A 25,342-nucleotide genomic window follows, 5' to 3' on the forward strand; every position below is an offset into this window, starting at 1 on the left:
CTTGAGTGAGGGCAAAGTGAGACAGAAGAAAAGATATACCCTCACTGGCACTGCCACCTGGGTTGGCATTAGCCTTGGGCCCCAGAAGAGTGATGAGAGGGGCCTGGTTTTGTTCTTTTGAAACCACTACTGTTCCCCTATATGTACTGGGTCCTTAAAGAGGACAAAGAGTATCTTTACCCGGGAAGTAAGCACTCCCCAGGGCTTAGAGCACCTATATAAAAGATTTCCAGCTCTCTTATGTTTGGGAAACACTTTTAGTTATAAAACAAAATAATTATTTTTAAGATGCAATCAAACTTGATAGATTCCCAAGTTTGACTTGCCCTGGTCCCCTTTCCTGCAGCTGGTAACTAGCACTCCGTGGCTGGCCTGCATCCTCCTCCTGGGCTGACTCTACACCCTGAGGGATCAGGTGGCTGTTGGTAAAGACTTCCTTCCTTTACATGTCCAGTCAGGGGCTCTGCCAGCTCTGTGCAGAAATGACAAGACCATACTGCTCACTTTGGCTCTATGAAAACACAGGAATTGATGGCTGAGAGGCAACTCTCTATTAATCCTTTTCTACAGTCTTTAGAGTTCATTTTGATCCTCCTGAAAAACAAACTTCTGAAGGCAGATTTCACTGAGCAGATTGAATACAAGGATCCATAACAGAAGAGGTTCTTAGTAGAAGAGTCCAGGAATCTCGACACTGACAGTATATTTCTCCCTCCACTTAGACAGAGGCCTGAGTTGCCTCAAATTTTAATTTTTGTATGCTGTAGATATGTTTTCCCCTGATATACCTGTGTGCAGGAAGTGGGGAGGAAGGAAGCAAATGACAAAGATAGCTAAATGCTGACAAGATTGCAGGAGACACTGGTAGGTGCCATTTGCCCACCTCTGTAGAAGATGCCATGTGATTGGGTTCTAAGCAATCACATCCCAGGCCTCCCACAGTGCTCTTCCATGTTCTTTCTTCTTTCTGGCAGTTGGAATGGAGATGACTCTGAAGGTGCCACCTTAGGTTGGGTTTCCTTGAAACAGACTTTGAGATGGAGATCTGCAGTAGGTGGTTATTATGCAGGAACAAGACATGTAGAGGAGAGAATTGCTGGACAGAGAGAGATATTTAACTGAATTCAGTCCCAATAGAGGCCTCGGCTGATCCTGTGGGCTGCTGTGAGGCTGCGATAGCCCTTCAGAGATGTTCCAGATTGGAAGAGGGAGGTCAGGCATTTGTATGCCACTGGATGTGATGTGGCTTTTTCCAAGAAGGGAACAACCTCAGTTGAGGCATTCCCCTTCAGCAATGCCTCAAGAGAGTCTCAGCTATGAGCCCTCGCTCAAGAAAAAGCACTTCTCAACTCCTAGGCTCGATGGGGAAACTGGAGTTTCCTGTGATGACAGTGAATGCCTGGATTGAAGGTGGCAGCACTTTGTCAGGCAGGGTCCTGAGTGACTGTGTCCCTTTAATGCTCTCAGAAGGTGGAGCAGAAATGGAAGTATGAAGAAGGCACATCCTATTCTGATTTCCACTGAAATCTCTTCAACTTTGTAAATACCCAGTGAGAAGATAAGTCCATCATAAAGAAAAGTAACTGCAATGAATCTTCTGGGAAAATGGCCGAGAAGGAAGCTGCTGAAAGGAAAACTGTTCATATCCAGGGCTTGCTACCTTGTGGCATCCCTGGAATGGCCAGGCTTGGCAACTCATGCATGTACATTGATGGATCTCTTTACCTCTTTTTACTAGCTTGTGCTTGCCAGACAGACCTCTTGAGTTCCTTTTGATGTTAGTCTCCATATTTTTAAATAATATTCTTAATCCAGTATTTCTTCATTTAATGTTATTTAATATCTATTTATTTCCCACTATGGAAAATAAGCCTTTAATATGCAAACATCAGGCCCTTCATCCACCTCCCCTATCCCACTATCTTAATAAAGTTAAATAATTTTTTGTTAAATCAATATTCAGTGTTTACTTTGTGATTTTATATAAATATTATTCATGGCTGATGCTACTTGTGTTTCTATGATTATATTTCATTTCTTTATAATATTTAACTTTCCTAGGAGCTAATTATTGACTTAAAAATGATTAGTTTTCTATCTACATGTCACTAATTCTTCCTATACCTGGAAGTCTCTCTCAATCTGGCCTGGCTATTAGTTATTCAGTTAGTTCTTGGCATCTTCCCTCTTGGAACTCTCTACCCTCTATCTTCCATCTGGACAGATTGCCGCAAGCCACCTACACAGCAGTTACCCAGGGACTTCCCTTCATTATCCTTGTCTGAGCTTTTCAAAGGCCTAAGAAAATATGTGAGATGTAAAAAAAAAATTGGCTCTGAAAATAAACTGTAAATTCGAAATAAGCAAACATTTAATTAAATTTCATAATATCACGTCAGCTAATCAATTGCAACTCAACTCAACATTCCTCTCAGCAGCTCCCTGATTTGGATCCAATCTACACATGCGGCTAGATCCTGAGAAGTCCTTGAAGACACCCATAAGGCAGTTTTCTAGTTCTTTCATATGGTTGGAGGCACTGTGGTAAACAAAAAGATCAAGATGTGTTTGGCACTTATTCAAACACCCTTATAGAGAAAGTTAACTTGATAGAGAGCATAGATTTTTAGAATTATTGTTTTGCTTTTAGCGTTATCATCTTGTTTCCCTATTTTATTCCTTGCTTCATTTTCTCACTCACCACTGTTACCACCTCACTCTGGTGATTCACCATGCATTTTCTAAAATTTGGGTCCATTTCTTAGCTCCATTCTTTATCTCCTATCCTTTGACAAAGGATTCCACAAATGATCTTGTGGATGTCAACTTCATTGACCAAAGTGGTGTCTAGTTCCTTTCTCCTCTTGTGCTTATCTCCTCCTTCAGCCCCTGGAGGGAGGCCAGATCAAGAAAGCAGTCATTCCAGTTGTTTATTCCAATGAGATTTTTGTCACATGGTATTCTGGATATTTTCCCTCTGCTCCTCAGATGCGTTCTCCACCATTTTCCACCATGCTTTCAGTCTGAGAAGCTGATCTGTATGGATTGCATTATCTAGTCCATCTTGCCCTCTGCTTCCATCTTTATACAGCACCAGAGTGAGAGTAGGGGAGCTCCTGTCAGAGTAACCTCTCATATAACATTTTTGGCTTTAGAAGCTGCTCTCTCTCTTTGCCAGATAGCCATGTAGCTGTTTCTAATGTGAAAAAATTCATAGGCATGGACCTTTTTGTAGATGATTATGTAGTTGCTCAACCTCAGGGAAGAAATACATGTCATATTCTTCCTATAACTTAACTTTTATTTTGTGTCCCCATTTTACTGAGAATACATATATGTGGTTTTGGACTAATTGGTCTTGTTTTATTTTAATTGGGTTTGGACCTACTTTCTTGGATTATAAGCTTCAGAGTTAAAGGTCTCAGTGTTATCTGTCTATGATAGTCCTTATTGAGATGCTTCTGGTTTCATTTGGTCCTTTGTAGACTCAGGTCACTGCTTCATCATCCTTTGTAATTTCCAGGATTATTTCAGGCCTTCTCTGCTATCTTAAACACAACACCAGATCTTTCTCTTCTGAGGTCTTGAATTTATCCTAGGACTATGCTTAGGAAAGAGAATAAATTGTCTGCTCAGCTCTTGAATATCTTAACACTAGCTGAAGGTTCTATTATTTTCCATGCAGGAGGGATCGGGTTTCCTTTTGAAATGTCAGCTCTCAACTTTCCTCCTACAGTAGGAAAGCCTTCCCATGTTTGATGGACAAATGATGGAAAACCCTAATCACTGTCCTCTTGGATGCTACTTAATCTATTGTACATGCCCTGAACCATTTTTCTCACCTTCAGGGCCTATAGACTTTGGAAACTCAAAATCTAGAAATGTACTGAATGATCCAGGATTACAAGTACCAAGAGGCATACTGAAGGGAAAAATAGATTACTCTTTTAAAATTCTATCCTGCTTCTACTCAATCCCCAGCTATGCCCTCATGGATAACATGAGGGAGAAGTGCTGAGAAATGGTAAGCAATGACTGATTGAATACATTACAGCATAAAAGAGAAGAAATTGAGGGTGAGATAATGGGGAAGGAAAACATTATCAGTTAACTTGAAGATAAAGCAATCAAAATTATCAATCTGAGGAGAAGAAAGGAAAAAATGAAGAAATATGAGTAGAACTTAAAAGATACGTGGGTCATTATTAAGGAGATCAATAAATGTTTTGAAAAAGTCCCAGAAGGAGAAGACATAGAGAAAGGAACAGAAAGAACATTTAAAGAAATAATGGTTAAAAACTTCCCACATTTTATGAAAGACATAAATCTAAACATCAAAGAAACTCAAAAAACTCCAAGTATGATAAAACAAAAAAAGATCCACACTGAAATATATTAATAATCAAACTGCTGAAAGTCAAAGACAAAGAGATAATCTTTAAAGCAATGAGGGAGAAGTGACTCGTATACAAGGAATCCTCTATAACAGCAGTCCCCAAACGTTTTGGCACCAGGGACTGATTCTCCTGTGAGAATCTAATGCCTGATGATCTGAAGTGGAGTTGAGGCAGTGATGCTAGCACTGGGGAGTGGCTGCAAATACAGATGAAGGTTCACTTGGTTGTCCACCACTCACCTCCTGCCATGTGGCCTGGTTTTTAACAGGCCACAGATTGGTACCAGTCTGCAGCCTGGGGTTTGGGGACTCCTGCTCTATAAGATTAACGGCCAATTTCTAATAAAAAACATTACAGCCAAAGAGAGTGGGATAACATATTTAAAGTGCTGAAAGAAAATTTGTCATTCGAGAATTCTATATCCAGCAAAACTGTTCTTGAGCAATGAGAAGGAAATCAAGATTCCCAGATTAACAAAAGCTGAGGCAGTTTGTTACCACTGGACCTGCCCTACAAGAAATGCTAGAGGGATTCCTTCAGATTGAAATAAAAAGACACTAGACAGTCATTGGAAGCTGTATGAAGAAATAAATATATTCAGTAAAGGTAAATACAGGCAAATATAATAGCCAAAATTTTTGGTTTGTAAGTATATTTCAATTTCCTATGTTATTTAAAAGAGAAATGCATAAAAATAATTATAAACCTATGTTAATGTAAGAAACACCCAAACCTGTAGAAAACTTTTTTTTGCATTTAAAAAAATTAAAAAAAATTTATTCATTTTAATTCATTTCAAGTATACATTACATTGGTTAGATATCTATATAGTTCATAAAACAATACCCCTAATTGATCCCTCACTCCCCTGACCTTCTACCTAGTCAATGTATTAATGCTAACTGCATTCCCTATGCCATGCTCCCCTGACCATCCATCAGCTACTAATTCGTACTTCTTTAACCCTTCACCCCATTCTATTAGCCCCCCCAAATCCCTATCCTCTCTGTCCATCACCAAATTGTCATTATATTTGTGAATCTGTTTTTGATTTGTTCTTTTTATTTGTTAGATTCCACATATAAGCGAAATCATGTAGTGTTTATCTTTGACTTAAATACCTTCTGGGTCCATCAAAGCAATATCTTTTCCCATCCCTTTTCTTTTCATAGATAGGAACCTTGTTTTATTATCCTTTCAGCTACTCTATCTTTTGGTTGGAGCACTTAATTCTTTTCCATTTAAGGTACTTATTGATAGTAATGCAGTTGTTACCATTCTTTATTTCTGTTTTTGATACATGTTTTTTCTTCTTAAAGAAGCCCCTCCAACATTTCCTGGCTTGGTGGTGATAAATTCCTTTAGCTTATTTTTGTCTGAGAAGCTCTCTATCTGTCCTTCAAATCTAAATGATAGCTTTGCTGGATAAATTATTCTTGGTTGTAAATCCTGGATCTTCATCCTATCAAATATTTTGTGCCAAGTCCTCTGTCCTGCACAGTTTCTTTTCAGAAATCAGCTGCTAGCCTTATGGGTGTTCCCTTATAAGTAACTATCTGTTCTTCTCTTGCTTCTTTTAATCTTCTTTCTTTGTATTTAACCTTTGGTATTTTAATTATGGTGTATCTTGGTGTGGGCCTCTTTGGATCCCTGATTTTTGGAATTCTCTGAGCTTCCTGGGGTTTTCTGTTAATTTCCTTCACCAGGTTAGGAAAGTTTTCCATTATTATTTCTTCAAATAGCTTTTCAACATCTTGATTTTCTTCATTGATGCCAATCAGATAGCTATTTGGACCCTTAATAGTGTCTGGTATGCTTCTTAAATTATTATTTTAGTCTTGTCATCTTATCTCTTGCCATTCTGATTGCATGACCTTGGCTTTCCCAACCTCTAGATAGGGCATTTGATCCTTTTCTTTATTCACTTTGTTCATTTCTTTGTTTATTTCATTTAATATAATTCTTATCTCAAATAATGTGTTCTTTATTTCAGCCTGGTTCCCTTTTATAATTTCCATTTCAATTTTTATATTTTTTTTATCTCTTTGTTGAAGTTCTCACTGAATTTATCTACACATCCCAAAAGTTCATTGAGCATCCTTATAACCAGAGTTTTGATTCTGTTATATCTGGATCTTTGTTCTGTTCTCTCATATCATTTCTGCTTCTCTGTCTTTCCATTTTGGCTGCTTTTCTGTGTCTGTTTCTATGTACTAAGCAAAGCTCTTAAGTCTCTGGTATTATTAGTGTGGATTTGTAAAGTGGCAAAGTCCTGAGAGGGATTCAGCTGCAGGCCAAATTTAGCCCAAGACTCTACCTCTCTGAGGCCACCTGTTAAGATTCAGCAAGCAATCCACAGATGCTGTGCTTATAGTTGCCTCAAAAGGCAACACCAGAAACTGAGGCCAGCTGCCTCCAGTGTAAGTCTAGGCTGTGCTCAGTAAGAGGCACATGACTTGCTGAGGGTCTATAGGATGTGGCTTGGGCGGGGCTGTGAGTTGGGGGAGGTGGGGTTTCAGGGATTCCTCTAGGCAGGGCAACCTCTGTTATCCAGTTTGATGACATCTCAGTTATGGCAATGCTATGTCTGGGAGCAGGGAGGGCACAACAGGGAACAATGGATACCAACGGCACTTCTGTATAGAGTGAGTCTCACCCCACCCTCACTCCCACAATGTCTCCCTGTAAGTCCCTGTATGCAGCCAAATTGACATTGGTGCTCAGAGCGAGCAGGTTTGTCACTGCAGAAATCCGCTCGTGGACACGGCCCTTTTAAGAGGCTTCTGCCGCTCCTGCAGCCTCCATCTCACCTGCTGGAGACCAGGCAGTCCTACATCCTCACCCCGTTGCAGAGTGATTTCTTGGATTTCTCTCTAGTTGTATGGCTTTTTCATCTAGATCCCAGGTGATTTTTCCTTGTTGCTGCTCATTGTTTCCATCACAACTTTGATTTGGTTGCCAGAGGGATGAACAGAGCCTCTATCATCTACGCCATTTTTTATCCACCTGTAGAGAATGTTTTTAAGATTTTGTTTGCTCCCAAACTGATGACAATTGCCAGGAAGGAAGGTCTTAAATGCTCTGGAGGATAACGATTTTGAAGTTTATTTTATTTGTTTGAAATTAAGGAGGGAATATAAGGAAAATTACATGAAGTGGGAGAAAGCAAGGCAGAGATTTGATTACAAAATTATTAACAAGATTTTATACTCTTTTGCAGGTGGCTACTGCTTATGTCAAAGCTGGGTTAATCTAGATACACAAAACAATGGAAGGGGCTTGCTTAAGGCAAAGATAAAACTTTTTCTAAATAAATTATATACCTGGGGCATGACTATTCCCCATTACCTGCTCATTTAGGAATTTATGATCAGATCACACTGTGAGGTTACTTTTTGTAGAACTCCTTTATTGCCATGTTATTGGTCACACAATCCATAAAGATGTAATCTATAATAACAACAACCTAAAGGGTATATGAATCTGCACAAAAGCAGAATACTTGTAAGCTACTGAAGTTAAATTGATATCAATTTAACTAGATAGTTATAAATTTAAGTTATTAAATGTAATCCTCAAATAAGCCACACAAAAAATCTTAAAATATACACAAGAAAAAATGAAAAGGGAATCTGAACAGCGTGTGCACGCGCACACACACACACACACACACACACACATCAACTAAAACAAAAGAAGGCAGTGGTGGAGGAAATGAGGGACAATAAAAATATATAAGAAAACAGAAAACAAATAAAAAATGACAGAAGTAATTCCTTCCTCATCTGTAATAACTTTAAGTGTAAATAAATTAAATGCTTCAGTCAAAAGGCAAAGATTAGCAGACTGGATTTAAAAATACAATACAACTTTATGGTGTCTAAAAGAGATCCAAATTAAATCACCAAATAGTTCTACAATCACGGTTAGAGACTTCAATATACCACTTTCAAAAATGAAGAAAACATCTAGATGGAAGATCAGTGAGAAAATATAGAACACAAACATCATGAAGTTGCATGCTACAATGTAGATAAATCTTAAAAACATTATACTAAATGAAATGTCAGATAAAAAGGGGCAAATATTGTATGATTGCATCCATATGAAATATCTTGAACAGGCAAATTAATAGAAACAGAAAGTAGGTTAGAGCAGCAGTCTCCAACCTTTTTGGCACCAGGGACCAGTTTCGCAGAAGACAATTTTTCTATGGATCAGGAATGAAGAGATAGTTTTGGCATGATTCAAGTGCATTACATTTATTGTACACTTTATTATTATATTGTAATATACAATGAAGTAATTATACAACTCACCATAATGCAGTGAAAGCCCTGAGCTTGTTTTCCTGCAACTAGGGGATGACAAGAGACAGTGACACCCAAAGTGTGTTGCTTATGTGCAGTCCACTCTGTAATCTCGTTTTGATTGTTGTTGCTGCAGAAAACCCCGCTTCACAAAGATAGGATGTTGGAAATGGAAGCAGGCTTTTCAGTGCTTTTGTGGAAATCTCAGGATATTCTGCTTCGACTTTAATTCAGCATATATAGAGATTTGAAGTTGTCTTAAATATAATTTTAAGGCTACTGTCATTTGTGATCTCAAGGAGTTAATTCTCTTCTAGCAGGGACAAAGTCGATTCACCTGGCTTATACAAAAATGGGTCACGGATCCACTCCTTCCCAGTTTGGGGGCCTTTTGTGCTTGGGAAGTAATGCTCAAACTCTTTTGAAAGCTGAGATAGGTAATCATGTACCATCTGGGAGAAAGAAGTCCCTGGCTCAAGCTCCTTCGAAATCTCTGCTAATGTTTAAAACATGTCAAAAATCCCAATGTTCACTTGCCACACTCATAATTCCAATGTTTGATTTTGAATGCAGCCTCTTGAACACAGTTGCCATTCTCCCCTGAAGTGACAGATTGAGTTGGTTAAGCAGGTTGAATATGTGACACAAGTAAGCAAGTTTTGCGATCCATTCTGTGTCACGGAAATGTGCTGCCAGTGGTGACTGTTTTCTAAAAAAAAATCTCTGGAGCAGCTCTTGTAACTCAAAAATTCTGGCCAGTGATCTACCTTTAGAAAGCCATCTCACTTCTGTGTATAAGAGAAGACATGCATGCTCTGCATCTATCTTCTCACAGAGCTGCATGAACAGATGTGAGTTAAGGGCATGTACTTTGATGTAGTTGATAATTTTAATCACATCCTGCAAAATGTTGTTAAGTTCAGAATACAGTTTTTGGCTAGCCAGCATTTCTCTATGGATGACATAGTGCATAGACTCACATCAGAAGCAACCTTTTTGACCCGAGTAGTGAAACCAGAAAACAGTCTTGTCATGGCAATAGCTCTGTCCATGCATATTCTGACAAAAAATGACCAATTCAGTTTTCCTGACATGTAATCATTTGGAAACTGGAACAGTTCCTTATCTGTGGTGTTGGTTGGCAACAATAGTGCACATAACATATCCTCGTGCACGTCCTCCTGAAAAATAAATCACGCAAAACAAGCATTGTTGCCTGTTGTCAACATCAGTAGACTAGTCATATTATTGGATTGTGTACCACGGTGACTCATTAATCCTCTCTAACAATTGTGCCTCAATATCCTTTACTATTTCATCAATTCATTTAGTTATGGTGCTAGCCGAAAGAGGAACACATGCCAATCTTTAAACTGCAGCCTCTCCTAAAATTTCCCTGGTGGCAGGAAGGATCAAATATTCACCAATATTAAAGTGCTTCTTAGCTTTAGCAATGTGGTTAGCCACTAAGAATGATGCTTTCAGTGCAGACACATTTGATGAAGTGGTAATCTTCAATAATTACTTCTGTTCTTTGTGCTTGTGTTTTTTTCTTTTGAAAAACCCCAAAGATTTGTCAGGGTACTTGGTCTCCATGTGGCAAAGTATTTCTGAAGTCTTAATGGCTTTGTTAGATGGTTGGTTGCCAGCAAAATGGGTGGAGAATGGGAATCATCTGTTGAAATAAACTTATAATGTAAGTAGAACTCTTGGTATTTTCTTTTAAATGTGACGCTCTTTTTGTTGGCAGTCTTAGAGTCTTCTGCTGTCTCATCATTCGGTCTTTCCTCATTTTCAAAGAAGCTCTCCAATGATGTTTGCTTTTTATTCATTTTGGCTAGGATTAGCTTGCAGACTTACCAACACTGTAACTGAGACAAGTGCACAGTGTAGGAAAGAGGTGTAGATGGAAGTGGTAAGTAAAATAATGGGCGGGCCACATGTGGACTAATATAAGTGTTGGAGTCTGACTTAAAGCCTGCTGCTAGATGCAGCTTAATTGCCACTTGCCACTCACTGATAGGGTTTTAATATGAGTCTACAAACAATTGATTTATTATGATCTATGAACAGTCAAACCTCTCTGTTAATGTTAATCTGTATTTGCAGCCACTCCCCCGAGCTAGCATCACCACCACAGCTCCACCTCAGATCATCAGGCATTAGATTTTCACAAGGAGTGTGCAACCTAGATCCCTTGCATGCACAGTTCACAATAGGATTTACACTCCTGTGAGAATCTATGTCTGAAGATCTGAGGTGGAACTGAGGCAGTGATGCTAGCACTGGGGAATGGCTGCAAATACAGATGAAGCTTTGATTCCTCACTTGCCTCTTGCTGTGTGGCCTGGTTCCTAACAGGCCAGGGAATAGTAGTGGTCCATGGTCTGGGGTTTGGGAACCCCTGGATTAGAGGGTACCAGGGACTGGTGCAGAATGTAGGAAAGAATGTGGAGTTACTGCTTCATGGTTACAGAGATTGTTTGAGATGATGAAAAAGTTTTGGAAATATATTGTGGTGATGGTTGCACGACATTATAAATGTAATTAATGCCATTGAATTGTACACTTAAAATGGTTAAAATGGTTAAAATTGTATAATATATATCTCCATGATTTAAAACATTCTAAATAGGAAAGTAAAATATAAAATTCTGTCACAAACATGGGCAGTTGCATCCCCAAAATATACTCCATCATTCCTTCTTCCCAGTATATGCCCAGTTTGGTGCAGGAACTCAGTCCTTCTGGGTCTGTCCATGTAACCAGCACCCAGAACTAAACTAGAGTAAGAGTAAGAGTGGTTCTATCATGACAGTCTATCCTTATGGCCTGTGATTGGCTAAGAAAGCCAGGTTTAAGCCAATTAGTGCATGAGACTCCTTAGGACTATTATTGGGCCAGCAGGAATGGCCACATAGCCTAAATGGCCTAATAAGACTAAAGGGAACAGTAGTCATTCCATTTGTGAAGGGTTTAATTTCTCCCTCCTTTCCTCCTCTTGAATACTGGTGAGAGTATATTTCCTAGCTAAATGCTTTCTAATGGAGGCACATATGTAGGATGGGAAAGTAGCAGTATTTTGAAGAGGGTATATCTTTCCCTTCTATTTCTCCATACCTCACTATGAATATACTAAGAACAATCAAAGTCATTTATGTTTGGATTTGTATTATGTAAGTTTCACTGTATGGTCTTCTCTACCAAAGCTAAGGGGAGGTGTAACTGAAGCTTCAGTCAGAGAGCCCCCTGAAATAGCCCCCCTGCTATTTCTCTGCTGTTGTGGAAGGCTAGTCCCCTCCTAACTGAAGCCTTGGGGATTCACTCTAATATAACTGCAAACTAAGTCACACGGTGCTTTCTGACTTTGGAGCAATCAACTGCTCATTTATTATGACATTGTAAAATAAACACAGAGGGAGAAAAGAGAGGAATATGGGCTCTGCTGTTCTAACAACCTCATATCCTCAGTGCCACAATGTATGCTTTGGCTGAGCTCCCTGCCATGTGATCGATTCTACCTGATTCCCTGGTGGGTCCTATCCATCAGAGATAAGCTGGCAGGAATCTGTCTGGGCATGCTTATCTAGGTATTTGTTCTTTTGTTCTATCCTCTCTGTGGTGGAAGTGGCAAGTGAGCTTACACCTTTACTGTCTATCTCAGCACTTCCAATCTATTGATGTTACCAGTGAACAATGAAGCTGCCACTCACAGTTCTCCCTCTGACATCAGTCAGTTTCCCTGAGGAAAAGATGTATTATTAAATAAATGATGTGAAGACAACTGGGTAGCCATGTGGAAAAAATAGCTAGAACCACAATCTCACTTTAACTCAAAATAAATTCCAAGTGGGTAAGAGTTTTAAACAGAAGAAAAAAAGAAATTACAAGAAGAAACTATGGTAATAAATTTGAACATCCTGAGAAAATTGGCACACTTTTTGAAATTTATAAAATGTTGTAATTGAAGGAAGAAGAACTAGAAAACTCCAACATTTCAATAGACACTAAAAAAATAGAATAGTTAAATACTCCCTCCCTGCAAAAAGACCTTCATCCAGAAAATTTGTAAATTCTACTAACCTGTCCATGAAAAGGGTTTTCTTATCTCACTGCAGAAAATAAAAAAGGATATCAAATTTCCAAGGTCATAGTTTAACATTTCCCAAACTATAAGAACAGTACAAGAAAATCGTAGACTCACTTCACTATTTTGAATAGGCAAAAATACTAACCAAATTCAGATGCATTAACACCATCATTCAACATGCTAAAGAAAAGTTTACCTCAAAAGTGTGAAGATGTTTAACTATTTAAAAATATTTCTTAATGTAATTATAAAACTATATGCAAAATAATTTAATAAAGCTCAAATCCTCATTATTTTCTAATTTAAAATGTATTTATGAATAATATACTTATAGAAAGATATGCAACTTATGACTAAATGAATTTTAATAAACTGAAAGCATCCATATAGCCAGCATCCATAACCCTAAATGTTACTCCTACACCTCTTTCTAGTCAGTAACTCTCACCTGTGACAAGGGCACCCACTATCCTGACTTCAGATCAGCCAAGCGAAGATATGACATTTAATAAATGGTATTGAGACAACTGGCTAGCCTAGCCATGTTTGAAAAATAAAGTTGGATTCATAGATTAGTTTTGTCTGGTTGCACTTTAATTAAGTAAAGTCAAACCCTGTGACTTCTTTGTGGTTGGCTTCTTCCTTTTAACTTGGAGTTTGTCAGATTCATCCGTATTTTGGGGAGTTGTCGTGGTCTGTTCCTTCTTATTACTGTGTAGGTTTCTGTTGTATGAATAGAAGGTATTTTATTTACCTGAATGGGTAATTTGATGAACATGTGGGTTGTTTTCAGTTTGAGGCTATTAATAATAATAATAATAATGCTGCTATGGATATTTTTCATACATAGCATTTGGTAAATATATGTGTATGTACCAAGAAGTAGAATTGTGATCATAGGGAACACATATATTCAGCTTTGTAGATACTACTAAACAATTTTCTGAAGTGATGGTCTCAGGTTAGATGTGGAGGTCAGAAGCAGACCCAGGACGAGTAGTTATGAGCACATGATTTATTAAGAATGTGGTCTCAGGAAGAATGGGTAAATTAGTTAAGGGAGCAGGACAGAAAAGAGGAGGAACCCCAACGAGGGTATGATTTAAGGCCAAGCCTTGAGAGCAGAGCTTCACTGATCCTTGAGAATGTAAAATTCCTCAGCCTCAGAGTTGTTCCAACCTGAGGTGAGGTTACTGGGCTTTTATACTGCACCCATCAGTCACTGGCCTAAGGGCTACCATTGGATGGGGACATTTCTGGCTTTCTTCCCATATGGGCAAACTGGTCCCAGTAGCATAATGCTCATCTTCTGAAAAAGAGTTGCAGGCATGGGCAATTGAAGGTCAAACCAGGGAAGCTGGGTAAGGGGAGCACAGACAAAGGGTTGAAGGGTCTGGGTGTAGTGCTGACAGTGTCTGCTGCAGTGCTTGTGCCCATCTACACTCCCAGCAACAGTTGACCACATCCTTGTCAACACTCGATGTTTTTGTCTCTTTAATTTAGCCATTCTGATAAGTCAACAATCATTTAACAATGAAAACCATTTTAGCAAGGCAGAATTAAAAAGGTATTTCCTCATTTAATAGAGCAAACATCATATTTACTGCAGAAATTTTAGATGCATCCTCTTTAGAATCAAAGAAAAATTAAGGATGACCTCTCTTGCTGCCAGATTTTATGTGGTATTGAAGGTCCTGGAAAATACTATAAGATAAGAAAAGAAAAAAAATTATAATACTTGAAAGGAAGAGATAAAAATCTATTTATAGATAATTTTATACATAGAAAACAACAGAATCAATAGAAAATTAAATCTCATACAAACAGTCATAGGAGTTGCTAGATACAAGGTCAATTTACAAAAATCAATAGTATTTACATTTAGCATCAATAACTACCTAAAATACAATATGTAATAAGATAGTCAAATAGCTATAGACTATAAATTATCTACAAATTGACAGAAATTATATGAAATAACAACAGAGAAAAATATAAAATTTAAAGGACATAAAAATCTGAATAAATATTTATGATTGAATAAGTTAACTTCATAAAGGTGTTACTATTCTCCCCATTAATCTGTTAATTCAACATAATACCAACAAAAATTCTTGTTTAATATTTTGAGAACTTTAACAGAATATTCTTAAATCTATAGAGAAAAATAAATATTCATAAGTAATTAAGATGATTTTGAGAATGAAGAATAAGGAGAGGAATTTGCCCTACTATTTACTAAGAGATATCACAATAATAAAAACAATATAATACTGGTAAAAACAATCAAATAGGCCAATGGAACAGAGTAGAGATGTCAGGGACAAACCTGTGCATGCATAATATTTGATGAAAGATGCACAGAAATCAACAAGTAGATAGCATTGGAAAAACTGGCTACCTACATTAACCCATATGCAATAGGGAAATCCAGTTGCACTGAAGACTTAAATGTGAAAAGTAAAACTATAAAGCTAATTAGAGAAATAATAGAAGAATAAGCATGATGAATGGGGTTGTACCTCTTAAAAAAGGAACAAATTGTTTGCAGAAAAGGAAATACAAATTGTACTTAAACACACAAAAAGACTTTTAACTTCACTTAAGCTAAGAGAAGATTAATTTAAAACTATAATGAATACAACTTCACTTACCAGATTGGCAAAAATGCCAAAGTTCAGTAGGGGTTAAGTTGCAGACAACAGAATCCACCTAGCTGATTTAAGCAGAAGTGGTTTTCATACAGATAATTAGGTGCTTACAAAATAGTTCAGAGATCTGTAGGAGAAGGATCTAAATTAGTTTCCAAGGAAAAATTCCCAGCTCCAGAATCACTCTATCAAGATGGAGAAAGCTGTGGCTACTGCAGCAGAATAAATTGAAACTGCAGAAATTGCTGCATCAAGAAACCACTTAGGAATGAAGTTGCCACTTCAGCTGCTGGCTCTAGCACTCTAGACAAAGAGATGTGTCATGCTTTGTCTCTGCACTCACAGGCTCCAAATTCAGACCAAAGTTTTATGGTAGCACATCTGATTGGTAGGATTTGAGCTCTGTCTGGAGCCTTACCTCCTAGGGTTTCTGGGAGTAATCGTTTTTAGTTCTCCAACCTTAGTGTAATAGAAAGGGCAGTAAATGAGGTTGAAGGACCAGTCAGTGCTCTGCCATTAGTCCTCTCATACATTGCTGGAGGAGGTTGCCCTTTCTTGTCTCCATGAAACTGGTGGGTCCTGGGCTTGGATATTAGTGAAAGGGCGAGCGTGTCTCTTCTGATCACCCTGTCACAAATATAGAGCATTACTTTTCTTAGAACATAAATGTTCTGTTTGTGGAAATCTGCCAAAATGCACTTCTCTTTGCCAGAGATATTTTGTGCTTGCTACTGAGCCTAGAGAGATATGAGAGGTTAGAATGACAGAATTTCAGAAACAACAAAGGTGATCCCATTGTATGAACACACTCCTATATCTTCTGATATTTATGGGAAAAAATAAGAAAGATAGAAAGAGTTCTGGATTGAGCAAGGAGTCCTGAGTTCTAACTTAGCCCATGCTCTAGTTTCCCAGGGTAAGGAATAACCTTTCTGGACTGAGCCTCAATGAAATAGGAGGCCAGGACTAGCATTTTCCCTACATGTTAAAGTCACACTGTCTTGTGAATGGACTCATAGGGAACTGTATTAAATGAAGCATAAAAAGCAGAATTGCTTTGGTGGAGTTGAAGGGAGCCTGGTGTATGGAGGGGAGCCCTAACTTTCTGCTATTCTCTGTTTCTGCAGTGGACTTGAGGAAGTTCTACAGAGCACAGTTGGGAAATCATGAGACTGGCCAATTTCCAAGGTGACTTTCAAGTCTCAGGAATCACCTATATGTCTCTTGAAGCTAGAATTCCAAAGGCCTATTCTCTCAGAGACAGTACAGACACCCACCAACTAGTGCCCAGTCCCACACACATGGCACAAAGACATTTGCTCTAGACACTCAAGTAAGAAAATCATCCTTTTATTTTATTTTTCTAAATTTAACTGAATCAGGATCTGTGAGATGTGTGCCCTCAGTCATGACTGGAGTTCCTTGCTCCTGTCTGGAACTTCTGCAAGCATCACAGGCCTGTTGTGATGCCAGAGAACCCAGTCTTTTCAGCTGCCTCCACAGTTCACACTGCTCTTTGGGTCTACCATCCAGGTTTAAGATGTCCAGTGTGGCCTTGCAGTCAATGCTCTTTCCACCACCACCTAAAAGGCTGCATTTTTCGGAATCTTGACTCTTCAGGAATACTGCAGCCAAATGAAGCATGGACCTCTGCTCTGTGGAAGCTCTAAAACTCTTGGGGGGAAAGGTAACCTGTGCTCTTCCCTTAATCACCAATTGAGAAAAATAGGTCAAAAAGGTAGGAATACCGCACTTACCCACTGTAGTATGAAAAGAGCGTTAAGATAGTAAAGAAGAAAATTTAAAGCAAAGTAAAATTAAACAAAAGACTAAAAGATGCTTGGATTATACCTGTGTTATTACTTATGCAAACAGTACATTTGTCTTCTGGATATCCTCTGAGCCTCATGGATCCTCCTAGGTACCAAAGCTGTTTGCCTAGGGATCGCATAATCCAGCGTCTTACTGGACAAAAGTCAGAACTTCCATCCCAGCACATGTATCAGCAGAGTGTCTCATCACAACCTGTGATTTCACAGCAGGTATCTGTCAAGATAAATGTATATTTTTCCCACAACAGTTTTGTGACTTTTCAAAATGGCCATTCTTTAACCATGGACTGAATTTTTAGTTCAGAAGCTTATTCTCGACAATAGGACCTAGTGTCCCTTCCAGACCTCAGTGTCCCTTGAAGTAGCTCTCTGTTAGCATACAGATAATCAAAGTGGCAGCCTCATTTTTCTTTTCAATTTTATGGTGCTTGTAGGTCACCTTTGATCAACCAAGGCCTAGGCTGAACTCCAGCTTTCCTAGGAATATGCCATTCTTTGAACATGTTGATAAATGCCCAGATTTAAGATTAGCTTTTGAAAAAGATGCACAACAAATAATTCAAGCTGGGACTCAGGCATCGAATATATTTACCCAGGCAGTGAAATATTTAAATGGCATGTTGTTAAGTTGCTGGTGTACATGGATGACACACTTATTCATGTCTATAAAGAAATTAAAAAGACCTCCTTTAAAATGATTATTTACTGAGCCTAGAAGAGTGAAGATGGTTGAGTAAAACCTCTGTGAACTTCTGGAATTGTCCCTATAGATGTATTAAAGTGGTGCAGCTCATGATGTCTTTTCACAGAGTCCACCTTCTGAGGGGGACAGGAGAATTGATGAGAGATAATTTGTGCATGATGTGGAAGTCTCAGAAGCAATTAAGTGGCTTCTATCATTACTGGTGGAGCTGTGATGGGTTCAAGATTAGCCTTAATTTTTAACTTTTTAAATATTTTAGTGTCTATAATAAAAAAAGCATGGTGCATTTAATTTATAGTCATGTAGTTAGAGATTGTTAGACCTGAAAAGTACTTAGACAATCTTAGGGGACTGATAGTTCACAAACTTTTGTCCTCTCCTGGATGCCTAAGGGCTACCACAGTTTCTCTTGGTAGCAGTATTCTTGAAGGCAGTGATTCTCTTGGTTGAAGGATGGGAGTGAGATATGGGAAGGGGTTGCATGAGTGTAACAAAGTCTCCAATGTTGTGTTGAGTTTGGAAAATGCCCTATTTAAGAGAACCTAATTAAAAATAATATTCAGAATAAATTCATCATTTCTCTATTTGTGTTTCTCAGCATACAAACAAGCCAATGACTTCTTTGTTAATATCTTCATCATAAATTCCTTCCCTGAATTCCAAACTCATAGTAGATTCCTAACGGCTATCTCAAAATTATTTTGGACTCTTGATTTATTTTCTCCACTCATTCAACCTGCTCTTCTGGAGCTTTCACCACTGCAGGAAAGGATACCACAGTCAATACTGAGACTGGAAGGAGGGTGGTTCATGCCATGTGCTGGTGAAATATTTGATAACAGCACCACCTGTGATATCTCAAAAAATAGGTAATTACCCAAGTTATTAAACACTCTTACTTAAAGGAAAGTGTTTATAAAGCAAAATGTTAATGATGTATGTTGGTTGCTATTGGCTGAGAATAATAGGGAATAGAGTCTAGAAATCTGGGGACTCATACAGTTGGACAATCCAACTGCTTCTCAATTCTAAATAATAAAAATTAACTTTGAGACATTTATGCTTGAGAAAAAAGGAAGTTAAAACTCAGCCTTGTAGCAAGAACCAAAATAAAAATTTGCTCATTACGTCATTGTTTAAAACACCTGAACGGATTAAGATGATGACAAATAAATCATTTTTGCTGGGTAAAATACCCCATGGAAAAAAGACTGAGCACCTAGATATCTGAAATTAAGGGAGAGAGACAGAGAGAGACAGAGAGAGAGACAGACAGACAGACAGAGACAGACAGAGAGAGATAGAGACAGAGAAAGACAGAGCGAGAGGGGGAGAGAGAGAGTGAGGGAGGGCAGGGAGGGTGGAGAGAGAGAGAAAGAGAGAGAGAGAGAGAGAGAGAGAGAGAGAGAGAGAGAGAGATTGATTGATTTCATCACAGAAGACAATGGCACATGGAATCGTTTAGAATCAAATTGGCAAGAAGCTATGTTTTTAGGTTTTTTAGAGAGGTCAAAGAAACCAAAAGTCTGGATTAAAATGGTTTGTAACTGAGAACTAAAATGATCCTTGGTCCTTCAACCTTCTACAGAAAGAAGGTAGAATGAGATACTCAGCCTTGAAAAAAGAACACATTCCCTAATGTTCTCTTTAGATGTAACCAGGAAGAACAACAGAAAATTCAAGTGCTTCCATAAGGGCAGAGCAAGGGCTCCCGGAAACCCATCTATGAAAACTCACCTTTGGGACAGAATTAGGACCTAATTAAGGAATAATCTCCCCTCCTGGGTAGGGGGTTTCCCTAGAATCCCAGTAAACCAGTTTGTCTGAGTGAATCTGTTTCCACCCTTTCCTAATGGGGGCAGGTGTCTAGTTCCCGCATTCCTGTTCCTCTACTATATGCAAAGTGGGGGAGGGAGAATAGCTTTTACTTTGGATTCATGGGTTTCAGACCAAGAGCAGCCACATATGGACTCAATGCATAGACAGTTCTTCATTGTGGCTTGGTATGGAGACCTCTGCAAGAGCCTGTACTTAGAGGCTGACATACTTACATGAAGGGGCTCCTGGGTGGTCTGTTAGATATTTGCAGCATGCTGTCTATATATGGCCCTTGAATAAATGAATGAATGGCTTAGTGAACCAATGAATTAATGCTTATATTGAGGCTTGCTCCAAGGCCCTGGAAACACGAAGATAAATGAGAAGTTCCATACCTCCTACAGGGTTCCCAGGAAGGACTTATAGCAGAGGAAGGAAGGGGGTGAATAAAAAGACCAAAGGAGCTGGGTGTGAGTGGGAGGTGTACTGAGTGGGTGGTGGTTTAAATTGTCCAGAGGAAGCAGCTCATGGGTCCTCATGGGGGGAGGACCACCGTCTTCTGGCCAAGCTTGGCTTGCAGGCCCAAACATTTTTCTTTTCTGTAATATCAAATTCTTCAAAAGACTCTAGTAACCATCCAACAAAGCATGCGGGGGTGGGGGTGAGGGGTGGGTGATGGCAGTGTCTCAGCTACAGGTGTATAGACGATGGAGGGGAAGGATTGAGGGCTGAAGGAGTGCTCTGACACTTTGTGATTTAACTTTAACAATGCTCCTTAGGGCAAAGTTGTGACTTTGCCTGTGGTTTATGGACTCGCCTGCTGACTTGTGTGTAAAACCCATCTGCCCCATGGGACAACTACAGCAGGGTGATACATACTGGGTGATTCCAGTATCTGGTGATTCACACACTGGGTAACTCACGCAGGCTCTCCACTCAAAGAAGTTGTCTGAAATCTATTTTGATGAAAAGTTCTCTGAAACCTGTTTTTCTCTGGTTTTAAACTCAGTGATGGACATGGTGACCATCACTCCCAGATTGCAAGCTCACCTCTCAGGGCACCTGACCACAGCCTGGATGTTTCTGGACCATCCCACTTCGTTTTCATTCAGTCCTGGTGTTACTATCATAATAAGAAGCTTTGCGAAAAGCATCATCTGGGCTTGAATTATCAGCCTGAATAAAAACCTAGGCAAGGAAAGAAATCCAGACTAAGGGTCTAGAGTTACAGCTTTCCCCAGAAAGTAAACAGTGCTTAGAGAAGACATGGGAAACCCTCAGTGAGAGGCCCTATGATGATTTATCCTGTGAGCACTCTGGTGGCCAGACCCCACGAGAAGTTCATGAATAGAGGGCCATGACAATGCTGCCAAGGGCCCTGGAACCACAGCCACTTCTCTCCTCTGCCCCATCTGCTCTTTCTTGTGGTTATTTGCCCCTTGGGTGTCATAGTAGTCCCTCACCCAGTCCCGTGAGCTTGGCTCAGGAAACGCCTGCATCCGGCAGCGCCATGCTAAGCCATGGAGTCAGGCAGGCCTATGTTCACCTGATTAGCCCTCATCCAGCAGAGTGTAGGCCCCTCTGACTCTTCTCATCTGTAAATTACAAGGCCATAGGAGGATTATATGTGAAGTGCTGGATACAGAGCAGATATTCAAGAAATGACCGAAGAAAGAGAAGCATGGGAAGGCAATTAAAGGCCCTTTTCTAGGGTAATATGGCCTTGAGCCCAGGTTGTCACCAATGCTCCAGATATGTGGCCGAGTACATCTTGCCTGAGAGTGTGGCAACAGCCCCAGGAGCTTCTGGAGCTCTGACAACTTTGCGATTCAGGAGTTGCTGTCTCAACTCAAATCCCATGGCCTCCAGTCAGGGTCTCTAGGCTCTGATGAGGGCTCTAAAAGGCAGATGGCAGAGAGCAGCAGGACTGCCTCCTCTGGAATACTCTCAGAAAGGTGGTCTTCCCTCCTTCACATCCTCTTAGGATCTGGTAGAATCCCTGGCCCCTAGCAAGCTTGGTGAACTTTCTTTGATGAGTGAATGGCATTGGTTTTAGAGGCAATAGACATGCTCCTAAATACCTGATAACTCACTAGGAATGGGCTGAAAACAAGCTTCTCTAAATGTTCATCTGGGTGGTAGAGTGTGCTGTGAGCCAAGTTCCCATAGCCTCCAAGGGAAGAAGGGGCTCTCCACAGGGTAGGCATATGAGATGGGGAGCTAGAGATACTAGATGTGGGAACCTGAGAAGGAGCTCTGCAGGCAGGTTTCCTGGGGAAGTGATAGCTGAGCTTGAATCACAAAGATTTCAGAAGGATTAACTAGGGGATGGCAAAGGAGGAAGAGAGGTGATTTGACAGGAATACGGTGGTATTCAAACATGGAGCTGCTAAGTATGGGTGTATCTGTGTGTACACATGTGTACTTGGATGTGAGTGAGTCTCTGTGTGGGTGTGTGTGCACATGTGTATAATAAGTGTGTATGCCTGTGTGTGTATACATGTGAAAGTGGGATCTTGGGATGGGAGGAGGCAGAATTGGCATTGGGGTAGCCTCCATCTTTGGGCAGGTATCAGGACTGGTAAGCAGGGGCCATGTCGATCTTGTTTTGGGGGTGTCCCTTGTGCCATGCATGCTCAACAATGTCTGTTAGATGAATAAATGGGAGGACTGGGTATTCTCCAGACCCTGGGGAGCCATAGAAGTGACCCTCTGTTGGCCGTGGTGGGAAGCACAGAGGCAATCCCCCACTCTTCCAGATACCACTCTGCCTCAGACCATGGCTCCATTCATAAATGAGCCCTCCCAGGTGCAGAGAGCCCCACCTGGGGGACCCCCACCCGGCTGCTGCCTGGGTAGGGAGAGGGAAATGGGAATCCAGAACTACAGAAGAGAGACAGGGTTCAGGCGAAGTGTCTGTCCAGGCAGAACTTTTTAATTTGCAGTTGACAGAAACCTACTCAAATAATCTTCATAACAAAAAGGAATGTATTGGATCTTCAAACTGGAAGTCCAGGGCAAGATGGCTCAGTCATAGTCAGGTCTAGAGTCTCAGAGGATGTCACCAAGAGTGTTTCGGAAGACGTCACACTTGGTGGCTTTGCTTTGAGTACACCTTTCTCAGGCAGGTGGCACAGATGGGCCCACAGTCCCCACTTTAGTGGGTTCTTAGTACCTGTGACTTCCCTGCCTAATTATCCATAGAGATCCTCTAAAAAGATTCTGATTGGCCACAGTAGCAGTCACTCTGATTGGCCAGCCCAGATCACAAGTGTGCTGTGTAGGCAGAGAAGGCAGTGGGAGGCCAGAAGAGGAAGTGCTATCAGGAAAACAGAAATGGCAGGTGAGCCCCACACTCTGGGACTAGAACTTCATAACTACAGTTACATCCTCAGAGAAAAGTGACTTGGGGATATTATCTTGTGTTCAAGACCTGGGAAATGTATATTTAAAGGCAAACAGGGAAGCTTGATCAGTAGAGGTGTCCTGATCAAGCAATACACCAAGGGAAAAGAGATATCTGTGAGTTGGAGGCAGAAGAGAAACTCAGTTGAGAAACAGAAAATTCAGATTTTCTAAAATCATTTAGGTGTGAACTCTGAGTAAATAACAATTCCTGCAACCCTGAGAAATGTTTCTAGGGCCCAGTTGACCAGTTAAAATTTGAACTGCAAATTCTAACACTTAATGTTAAGGATCGAGCTTGCGCTTTGCAAATCATTTCTTCTATCATTTTGTTTTTCCACAGTGACCCAAGGAGTTGCCTTCCTCATGTAGTATCTTATGATGACTGGTTTCCTTACATCTTTTTAAAAATAATGCATTTCCACTTATCATATGCAGTCCTCTGGGATTAATTAGTGACTGCAGGAGTTATAGGAGGTTTAGGTGGCCAGCACCTCTTGACAGATGACAGGTGGAAAAAAATCGGAAATGATAGCAGAGATGGTAATTATGATTTTCTGGCTGTGAGAAGTATATTAAGTACCTCCAGGGCTGAAGCTCTCATATTAATTCTTGGGGCCTCTGAATCCTGTGGCTGGGCAACAACCGTCCATCCTCCTTTCGAACTCTGGTTGGAAATGGCATTTCCTGTTACATGGAAGGAAAAAAAGGAAAAGGAAAGAAAGTTGATTTATATGCAAGACTTATGCTCCGTAATTATGGTCTAGAATTAATTGAATACCCTGTAGCTTTTTGTACTGCATATACTAATGATGACCAAAAATGGTTTCTTGTCTATATTTCTTTATTAACTTATCTTAAAGTGACATATTGTGAATAACAACCTCCTGTACTGCTGGACTAGGCAACTTTATAATTTGCTATTCAAGCTGTTTATTCTATTCAATTTGTTTGGGTAATTTATTTTTCTAGGAAGGAAAAAAAAGACCTAAATTATAGGAACTATAACAATCTCTGTCGCCGGCAAGTGCGAGATTTGGAGTGAATAAATATGAAATGAGGAAATCACAACCTTGTGTGGGAGCTCAATGAGTGGTCATGCTAGTTCTGTTTTATGGACCATATTGAATTAATTTAATTATGGAATATCACTGCTCTGCCTGGTAATTAGCACTGTGGAGAATTCTCTGAATGCCAGCTCCAATGACAAGCAGAGCTGTGCAGGCACCCACATTGCCATCTTGCAGAGGTGGACACTGACCTGAGATGGCCAGTCTGAGACAGGAGGACCACTGTCTCAGAGCAGCCACCTTGGGGAATCTCGCCTTGTCCTCTCATGGTTCCAGCTTCTCTCTTCCCTAGAAGAGTTACTTAGCAGTCAGACAGAGAGAGATCAATATACTGTTTTATTCCTTGCCATATTACAATGAATTGTGATTTTGTTACATAGTCTAATTATTAATTTTCAGCTATGAAAAAACTTAACCTTTTGTGTCCAGGTCAGGAGGCATCTCAGCCCTTTATCCCTAATCAGATGGTACTAGAGCAAAGCACAGATGCCCACCTTTCCACTTAGCCCAGCCTTGCTAAGAGTGTGAAAGAAGAGACTTTTCTGCTGGCTCCAGTTCACACCCCCACCCCCACAAGCTTCAAATTCCACCTAAGAGATGTAAGGGTGAGTCTCTTGCCAGAAAACACTCCTTCTGTCACCACAGTGACCATTTAAAACCTTCTTCAGCCGTATACTTTTCAATTCAGCTGATGGAGCAATTGGAGGACTTCGTCAGACAGGAATCCCCTACTCTCCCAGCAAGTTAACAAATTGACTTGTGTCTTGCTTTGGCCCTCACCCTTCCCTTCTTCCTCCCTACCTATCTGCCTCCCTCATTTCCCCCTTTCTTCCTCAGTGGGGACCACCCATTGCTAAGGACCAAACCTTCCACCTTGTTCTGAATTCCAGCCCTTCCTGTCTCCTTGGGGATTTGATTGCATTGACTCCGTCCCTTCTCTATCCTGTATCCTCAGACCTCTTTGAGTTGGTTCCTTCTCAGCAGCATTTAAATCCACTCAATTTCACTAATATTAAAGAAAAAACTCTCTACTTTGACTCAGCTTTCTTCAACTAATGCCTTCTAT

General features: G+C 40.0%; 1 long non-coding RNA gene across 2 annotated transcripts in view; it reads right to left on the reverse strand.

Annotated features, from left to right (window-relative positions):
• The window catches only part of LOC107515624, a 30,057-nt gene extending 5,969 nt beyond the window's left edge, over positions 1-24,088 (reverse strand). For both annotated transcript variants that reach the window (XR_004955872.1, XR_001598051.2), the window contains exons 1-4: positions 23,790-24,088; positions 17,300-17,494; positions 15,452-15,575; positions 14,402-14,501 (exon numbers count right to left, since the gene is read on the reverse strand). This is a non-coding gene — a long non-coding RNA (uncharacterized LOC107515624). The remainder of the gene's footprint in view (positions 1-14,401; positions 14,502-15,451; positions 15,576-17,299; positions 17,495-23,789) is intronic.
• Between the last annotated feature and the right edge of the window lie 1,254 nt (positions 24,089-25,342).

Source organism: Rousettus aegyptiacus, unplaced genomic scaffold, assembly GCF_014176215.1.
Source record: "Rousettus aegyptiacus isolate mRouAeg1 unplaced genomic scaffold, mRouAeg1.p scaffold_m13_p_2, whole genome shotgun sequence".
NCBI classification, from domain to species: domain Eukaryota; kingdom Metazoa; phylum Chordata; class Mammalia; order Chiroptera; family Pteropodidae; genus Rousettus; species Rousettus aegyptiacus.